General features: G+C 42.1%; 1 protein-coding gene across 1 annotated transcript in view; it reads right to left on the reverse strand.

The window, feature by feature from the left end:
- The window catches only part of COL19A1 (collagen, type XIX, alpha 1), a 383,175-nt gene extending 374,689 nt beyond the window's left edge, over positions 1 to 8,486 (reverse strand). Inside the window, exon 1 of the mRNA XM_012646513.1 lies at positions 8,422 to 8,486. The gene's annotated coding sequence lies outside the window, so the exon portion shown is untranslated. The remainder of the gene's footprint in view (positions 1 to 8,421) is intronic.
- Between the last annotated feature and the right edge of the window lie 349 nt (positions 8,487 to 8,835).

Below are 8,835 nucleotides of genomic sequence, written 5' to 3' on the forward strand. Positions count from 1 at the left end.
TTATAATTCTGTGAAAAATGACAGCATTTTGGCAGGAATTGCATTGAATCTGTAGATTGCTTTGGGCAGTGAGGACATTTTAACAATATTGATTCTTCCTAGCCATGAACATAGGATGCTTTTCCATTTGTTTGTGTCATCTATTATTTCTTTCATCAATGTTTTGTAGTTCTCCTTGTAGAGATTTTTAACCTCCTTCATTAAGTATATTCCAAGGTATTTTTTTTTTTTGCAGTTATTGTAAATGTGATTGAGTTCTTGATTTGATTCTCGGCTAGTGTATAGAAATGATACTAATTTGTGTATGTTGATTTTGTAACCTAAGAATTTATTAACTTCATTTCTTAATTCTAGGAGTTTTTCAAAGGAGTCTTTAGCATTTTCTAGGTATAAGATCATATTGTCAGCAAACAGGATTACTTTGACTTCCTCTTTTCCAATTTGGATGCCTTTTATTTCTTTTCTTGCCTGATTGCTCCGGCTTGGACTTCCAGTACTGTTTGAATAGAAGTGGTGAAAGTGGGCATCTTTGTCTTGCTCCAATTCTTAGGGGGAATGCTTTCAGCTTTTCCAATTCAGTATGATGCTGGCAGTTGGTTTGTTATATATGGCTTTTATTTTTGAATCTGTGGTGATAGTAATTTAATCTTTCTTTTATAATTCTTAAGACATTACAAGATCTTATATTTCAAGGGTCATTACCATGAATATTTTTTCTCTTTGTACATTTCTAAAATGTCTTTACTATTTGAGGGTTCTGTTGTTTAGATCCTGATTAAATAAAAATGTACTCCACTCAGCTAGGAACATTTGAAAAACATTTTATCAAAGTCTCAAAATAGATCTTTGTATGTGTTTTAAAAACATCTTCTCCAGATCTTAAACCTTGCTGGAGGCATTTGCAGGTTTGGCCTCAACAAAATTGACAAGGGCAAAACTTCCCTTGGGGTCTTTGAATCTCTTCTTTGCCTGAGCAGAAATCCCGTATAGTCCCCAGTTGCATGCTGTTCTCAGGCTGCTTCTTGCTGCCCTGGATGTAACTCTGGTGCCCTTCCTGGATTTCCCAACTCATGGCTTTGTCCACAACCTCCTTCCTCATCAAAACTTGCCAGGTTTCTATTCCATCCCCTTAGGTTCCAGCTAGGTGATTATCAAGATAGTTTTGTAAATGCATCCAAGCCAATGCTATTGCAATTTTATGTGATGTCCTTCTCCAATAAAAGTTAAGCTTTAACACAGATCTTTAATGCTTTCCCAGTGGAGTGACTAACGTAGAACCTTAGAATAATATATGTGGAGGCTGAGGTTTATTAAGGCCCTCAAATTACTTTTTTCCAAACTTAGCACAGTATATTTTAAGAAGGAAATAGAGAATATTGTTGCTATGGTTTGGATGTGTGCCCCAAATTCCAGGTGTTGGAACCTTAATCCCTAATGCAACAATATGAAGAGGTGGGCCCTCTAAAAGGTGATTGTGTTAGTTATCATGAGAATGTATGATAAAAGCCAATTTGGCTCTCAGAGCACTCCTCTCACTCTGTGATGCCTTTTGCCATGTTATGGCACAGCAAGAAGGCCCTCGTCAGATGCAGCTGGCCAATCTTGAACTTCCAGGCTCCAGAACCAGAGCCAAAATAAACCTCTGTTCTTTATAAGTTACCCAATCTATTGTTATTGTATCTATTGTATTCTGTCATAGGAACAGAAAATTAATTAAGACAATTGGTCACATATTGTTTCATTTTCTGACATATAATTTTTTTATATATGTTATCTTACTTTAACGCTCATAATAACTTGAGAGGAAGCTATGGCTGCCCCTAACATTAGCAGGGTACAGGGCAAGAGGTCCATGTACCACACATATAAATATTAGAAAGTTAAAAATAAATTTAATAATACTGATAAAAATACACTTTTTCCTTTCACCTCAGTATATACCTTCACAAAGACCTGAAAATCTAGATCAAGTTTAGAATTCAACAGAGCAGACTGCATGGGATAAATTAGCCCTGGCGTGAACCAAAATCTCATCCTTCATTTTTTTTTTTCATTCCCGGTTCCATCTGTAGCATGAAGGGCCTCACCCACACATACGTAAAAAAGCCAATAAGTCCACAGCATCTGCAAACAGCTACGTCTTGACCATCCTTGGCCCTAGGAGTGTTCACAACAGTTGCTTGGTCTTAGAAAGAGGTCTACCAGGCTCTGCAGGGACCTAACGGTCATTTGGTCAACGAGTTCCAGGATTCCAGAAGCTCAGGCTTTGGGTGGCCAGGTATCCTTGGCTCTGTAGACTCCTAACCCTGAGAGCAAGTGCACAACTAGAGCAAGGATAAATGTAAATACACTACTTAGAAGCCCTACTTCTAAAGTGTAGGGCTCAAAGCAGGGACCCTCTTGCCTAGGCTTAACAGTGGTAGTAAAGACAGGTTCCCATTGTACAGATAAGAAATATTAAAGCTTATAGAGGAATCCCAGAGCCTTACGTTCAAGTCTGGGTCCACTTGACTAAAAAGCTTTTGCTGTTAAATCATGATGTTTACTATCAGGATTTGGCACAGACCTATCACATTCCTACACGCTTCCTCTGAAATTTTCCTCTATTTTCTGTCAAGATTCTAACCAGACCCCCGACAGTTCCCCAGTGCTACAAAGTGCCAAAGTCATAATGGTAAATGTGCCCCATACACTGGTAGTCTTGAGCAAACAACATTTATGGTCTGTAAACTCTTTAAAATCATCCAGACAGTCCTGCCTATCATTGATTTCTCATTTCCACAACAACAGAAAGATAATGTATATCTGAAGGCCTGGCCCTGACCTCTACCCCTAACCCATTTTTCTCACCATCCTTTGCCAACTAGAATAATTTTGGACACAGGTTGGGTAAGGGAATAAAAAAAGAAATCATTGTCCCTTCAACTTCCTTAATCCAGCTCTTGAAATCTATAAGGCAACTATCAAAACTAAGAATATTGGAATTAGGACATAGATTTTTAAAAAAATTTCTTGTCAATCTATATTTGTGTATGAAAAAACACAAAAAGGACAGAAAGGAATATTAGGGAATTTTAATCATTAACATTAATTGTACATCGGGAATCTTTACCCTACTGATTGGGTGAGGTTTCGACTACGTGCCAGTCATTGGGATACGGCAGGGAGCAAAACAGGGGAAGATGCTAGTGTCACTCTGGGCAGAGAAACCAGAAAATAAACAAATACACACATACATTATCCTTGAGAGACAGACGTGAGGAAGTAAAGAATAGCGGAATAAATAGATAGGATGATGGAACGGTGGGCCTGCTGGATAAGATGGTCAGGACTTCTAAGCACAAGCTTTTGAGTAAACCAAATCAAATCTGCCTGTGGAACAGGAATAATTTTACTGTTACACCATCTAACATTTTATAGCGCTCTTTCAACATCTTTGAAATCTTGTATTAGGTATAGGGTCAGAGTGTCAGAGCCAACAACAAAATAGAAAACAATATGAAAAAGACAAGTTAAAGAAGAGAAAAAGAGGACAAAATAGAAAAGGAATACTAACTTGCTTTACACAGCTTGTTAAATGAGCAACACAACATTTCAACTTTCGAAAAAGTAGGTTTAATTTGTTAAATGAAAGAATCGATGCTTTCACAGCATTTATTACAAAGAGAAATGCTGTGTGACTGAGTAGGGCATCAATTTTTAAATCAAAGCTTCTTGACCACCCTTGGAGTGCCTATACATAACTCCACCAGGAAAATCTGGTCATACTGTTATGAAGTGACACATTGTGTAAATAAGCAAAAACAACAGGTGTTATACATCTGTTCTTTCACAAATCTTTAGAATGTATCTTTAGTGAAGCTACAGTAGTGTCTATAAATTATTAGAGAAAACCAGCTGAAAAACCACACCTATAGTGTTAAAAATCCAAGCCAATAAGAGTTTAGGACCAGATCTAGCATTTTTTCACAGTTTTATCATTGACTGGAATAAAGAAATTGAAGTAAGTTTGTCGATATCTTTTGCAATCAAGGCAAAGTTTCTGCCCTCAGTATATTCCACGGAAACCTCTTGAATCTCATATTTTAATTACGGGCATCGTCATTAACTTAGGAATCCAAGTTTAGAAATTTCAAAATCATCTTCAATTCCTTCTTCACCCATATCAAATCTCTATCAAAGTCTATCAGATTTGTTTGTAAAGTGGCTTTTCAATCCATACCAACTTTCTCATGCTCACTGAAACTGTCTTAGTTCATGTCCTTACCATTTCCAATCCGGAAAAGTGCAACGGACTCCTAACTAGACTCCTTTCTTCCAGTCTTGTTCCTTTCATTTCCAACTCTTGATTGCTTAAGAATTCTATTTCTAAAACAAAGATCTAATCACTTTAGTGCCCTGTTCAAAAATTTCTGGTGGCTTTTCATTGCCTGCTCCAAAGTGAGGCACTCAAGGCTCTTTTACTCATCTTCCCAGAATCATGTCTTGAATATCTCCTTCCAAGCAAACTCTCCTCCATCAAATTATTTACAATTCCAAAAACATGCCAGGCTTTGCACATGCTCTTTTGGCTGCTGCAATGTCTGTCCAATCCTCTTCCATCTGGGGAATATTTACTCTACTTTCAACGTGTATTTCAAATGCCATGTCCTTCATGAATTCTGTGAGAACCAGCCCAAGCAGAGTTCATTACTCGCTGCTTTGTGATTCAACAGAACTCAGTACCCACTTCTGCTTCAGCAGAGTCTATACTACATTGTAATAACCCATTTACATTCTGTCTCCTCTCTGTATTGAACATCTTAGAAGAAAAAGATTGCATTTTATTCATCTGTGTCTTCTTTAAACTTGACATTTAGTAGGTATTTGTGTGATCAATTTGTAGGATGAATTTAGTCTAAGGCAATTCATTAGGACTAAAATCAAACAAAAAAAAAGGTTGGGAACTACCAAGGAATATATATCCAGATAAGGACTTAACATCTATAGAAGGATATGTATAAAGTAAAGAATTATAGAGAAATACAGGAAAAATTACTAAAAGAAGGCTCAGTGAACATAATTTCAGTTACTTAGCGAGACAAAAATAATACTATTGAAGCTGCTTTCTACCTCCACAGAAAACATATTCTCTGGTTCCTAATGTTTGTATTACTCTAAAACTGACCAATTCTGTCACATTTCTTCAAAGTTCTACGGTGTTTCTCCGGTCACTTCAAAACTAGTACTTATTGTCAGAGGATCTTAAACTTCAGGTTCCCTTTGAGCCCACTTAACTGATTCCCTCCATTCTCAACAACTTGTCTGTTTTGTTGACTCAATTCTCTGAACTAGAGTTGTCTCCATCAACTTTTCTCAATTTCAACCATCACAATGAATGTATATTGTTTTCCTGATTACAATTCTCTAGCTCTGCTTCCCAAAGATATATCTATATCTATGATCCAAAGTCACCAAAAATTTAAAAATATATAGTATATATGTATATATGTATATTTTTTCCTAATTCATTAACTCTTCCTAATTTTTCCCCTTGAAGGGCTCTACTAGCTTTCTGATCCAATAATCTAACTTCTCTCAAAGACAGGGGATCAGAAACACTTTGTGCTTCACAGCCAATGGACGGATAAGACAGGCCTAATTGTCCACTCTGCATTGACCATCTTTCTGTCAAATTCAACATGCAACTTCCTCACCTGATTATCTTACCAGTGGCCTATAAAATAACACCCTAAAAAGCCCATTACCTCTTAGCCTCTCCTTTCCAATCTCTCCTTGGCAGGTGCTATCTGCTCTCCTTATCTCAGATTTCACCCCCGCTTGGATTCTCTCTCTTACCAGGCACATGACTGCTCGCTCCCACCTCTAAGCCTTCACACATACCATTCCTTCTGGCTGGAATGCCCTCCCTACTGGCTCTCTTCTGCTAACCCTAGTTATTCTCTGCCTGCTTAAGGTATATATCCTCAATATGGTCTGCCTTGGATAACCCAGCTCTGGTCCCATTCATTCTGTTTTTTTCCAGCATCTTTTTAGGGTTCTATATTAGCATCTCTATAGCCCTGCTTCTTTGTATTTCTATTTATTTTTCATTCTTCATTTGAATTTGCATTTATGATGCCAATTAACTATACCACCATGGTTTCTAACTCCGTATCTTCCTCTGCCTCTAGAACCATCCACTCTGTGTACTCACTTGGCATTTTTGCCTGCTGGAGAAAATGAACTAAAATTGCAGCAGGAGAGATGAAATGGAAAGTAGATGGAAAATTTCCATTTCTGGAAAATACCATCAGCTCCCATCTGTTTTGGATGGTTTCCTTGGATGAGAATGATTCAGATACAGAGATGGTGTCCCATTTGTGATAATAATCACATTTGGTTTTCTTTTACCTTTTTGCTCTTTCTCAGACTTGTCCATTTCGGTTTCGGGCTCCTTCTGTTCCCAGGAAACCCCACTTCATTTCCTTACCACTTTGAGGACTCAGGCTGGACAAAATCTCATGCAAGCACCTGCTGCTCATTTTCTCCATTTTCTATCCCCTAGGGAGAGAATAAATTTTCCTCCCCTGGGGGTCACCCTCCTCTTTTTCGCCCTGAGGAGATACTCCTACCCAAAGAACCCTACCAGCCCTCCTTAGGAAGGGGCATTTATGCATGTTTTGCACCATCCAAACACCTAAACATCTCAGCTCCTCATCTGCAGGCACATATCAAGGATCACTCTGCTTAGAGGGGATCCTACAGGTTTCGCCCCACTCACCAGCAAGGAGATACTGAAAGTCCACACATCTGAGCAGGGATGTTTTTCTTTTCTTTACTTTCTTAAGGAATTACAGTAGTGCTTGATTTGGGCAGGAGGAGAGACATCATTGTTCTCCCTTTTTTTGGTGGGGATGAAGGGTGGGTATTGGAGTGCTTTTATTTTATCCCCACCATTTGCAGGCAGATGTAAATGTCTCTCCAGCGCTGTCATCATCCTCACATCTTGTTCCTCCTCAAAGTTCTTCTCCGAGCAGAAGATGGGCCTAAGTAGTCTTGGAATTGAGGGTGGGAGGAGGCAGCGCAATGTATTTCCTTTACCCTCCCATCATCTCCCACCCTCAAGCTGTGGCTCACAGTCACTCACTGCCTCTATTCCTGGATCGTTCTATTGAAACTATGCATTTTCAGCATTTGGGGCCCTCCTCTTTTTGCTCTCCAGTGCACTGTCCCCTGAGGCTGCAATGTATTCTGGTACCTTCTTCCTTTTTCACCTTCTCACCCAGTGGAGCTCCTCTGGGGCTCCTGTATAACCCGGCCTGTCCACCAGCTCCTGTGCCCAGCCACTCGCCTGCGTCCCGCTCGCTCGGTCACCTACAAGGCGTTTCGCTCGCACGCCTACCTGCTCACAGCGAGCTAGCGTGCCCGACGGCGTGCTTGGTTCCGGGCCAACAAACTTCCTCGGGACCCTGCAGCGCCCTAGCTGGGCTGCGCGGCGCCGCCCCCCTGCTCACGGCCGGGTGGGTGGCAGCGCCGGCGCGCTCACGGCGGCGGCGGCTGGATCCCACAGCCGAGGCGGCGGAGGCGGGGGCCGCGTTCTCCCCGCGCCCTGACCGGGAAGTTCCTGCAGCGGCGACAGCGGCGACCGCGGCGACAGCGGCGGCGAGGACTGCGGGGACGGCGGCGGCGCGGGGTCCGGCCGCGCTGCGCATGCTGCAGGGTAATTACGGAGCAGGGCTGGACGCTCCGGGACCACGGGCCGGGGTGGCTGGAGTCCGGGCTCGGCCCCGCGCCCGCGCCGCCCGCAGACAGCCGCACTTGGGAGAAAAACCCGCATGTGCGAATAGGTAACCCGGGCCGGAGAGCCCCGCACCGGAACCTCGCGTCCCTTAGCTTGCTCCGCTGAACCGCCCCTCTCCCGCGCTTCCAGGGGTGACATAGTCTCCACAGGAGAAAAGAAAAAAGAGGAAGGTCTAAGGCATGAATTTGAATTGAGTTTGTTTTGTGCCTTTAACCTCACAGACATTTTTCCTTAGGTGCTTGATGTCTGTTCTCATCCGTATCAGCAGTACGCATAGTTCTGCTTCACAGACACACATAGCCAAAAAAAAAAAAAAAAAAAAAAAAACCCACCTAGAGCTAAAGTGTAACGCATACAGCCTGCATTACGTGAACATGTGAAAACCAACTACATTATATGTAGCATACCGAAGTGGCCATATCGCGCCAAACGTGTCTGGTCCCATCTGAGGTGCCTATGGGAATGTGTAATTGCAGGTGTGCATTATTTATCCGCCTAATCATATGTACATGGCTAGCACGGTGAAAACTTGAAAAGCAGATGCACGCGAATGACCAGAAACATGAGCAGAGGACAGAGACCGGGCACGTGTGAGAGACAGCAAGCGAAAGGGCCCGTCGCAAAGCTGCGCAGCTTACCTTGAATTTGTGGTTTTGCCCCTCCGAGGCGCAGGGGAGTCCGGACAGGGCTGCGGCACCGCCGAGGAGTGGCGGGAGTCGGATCCCTGCGAGTGGGGAAGGGGGACGCATCTCTGCCCTTATTAGTCTCTCCCAGCGTGACCCTCCCACTCCATGAGGACGGAGGACTCCGCAAGACAGGACTCCGCCAACTCACGCACAGGTTTTCCTTACTTACAGCAATGTCGCCTCAGAGCTGGGAATAACGCCTGAGAGGTTTATGTTTTACTAGCAGTTTCTGACACGATGACGGTCGGATGCAGATGCTTAAGAGTTTCTCACTTCTGATTATGAAGAAGCGTCTTCAAAGTATTATTGTATGTGGCATACATTCACAGGTAAATTATTGGCTTTTTAATAGTGGAGCTAAAAAGT

Source organism: Propithecus coquereli, unplaced genomic scaffold, assembly GCF_000956105.1.
Source record: "Propithecus coquereli isolate 6110/MARCELLA unplaced genomic scaffold, Pcoq_1.0 Scaffold244, whole genome shotgun sequence".
NCBI lineage: Eukaryota > Metazoa > Chordata > Mammalia > Primates > Indriidae > Propithecus > Propithecus coquereli.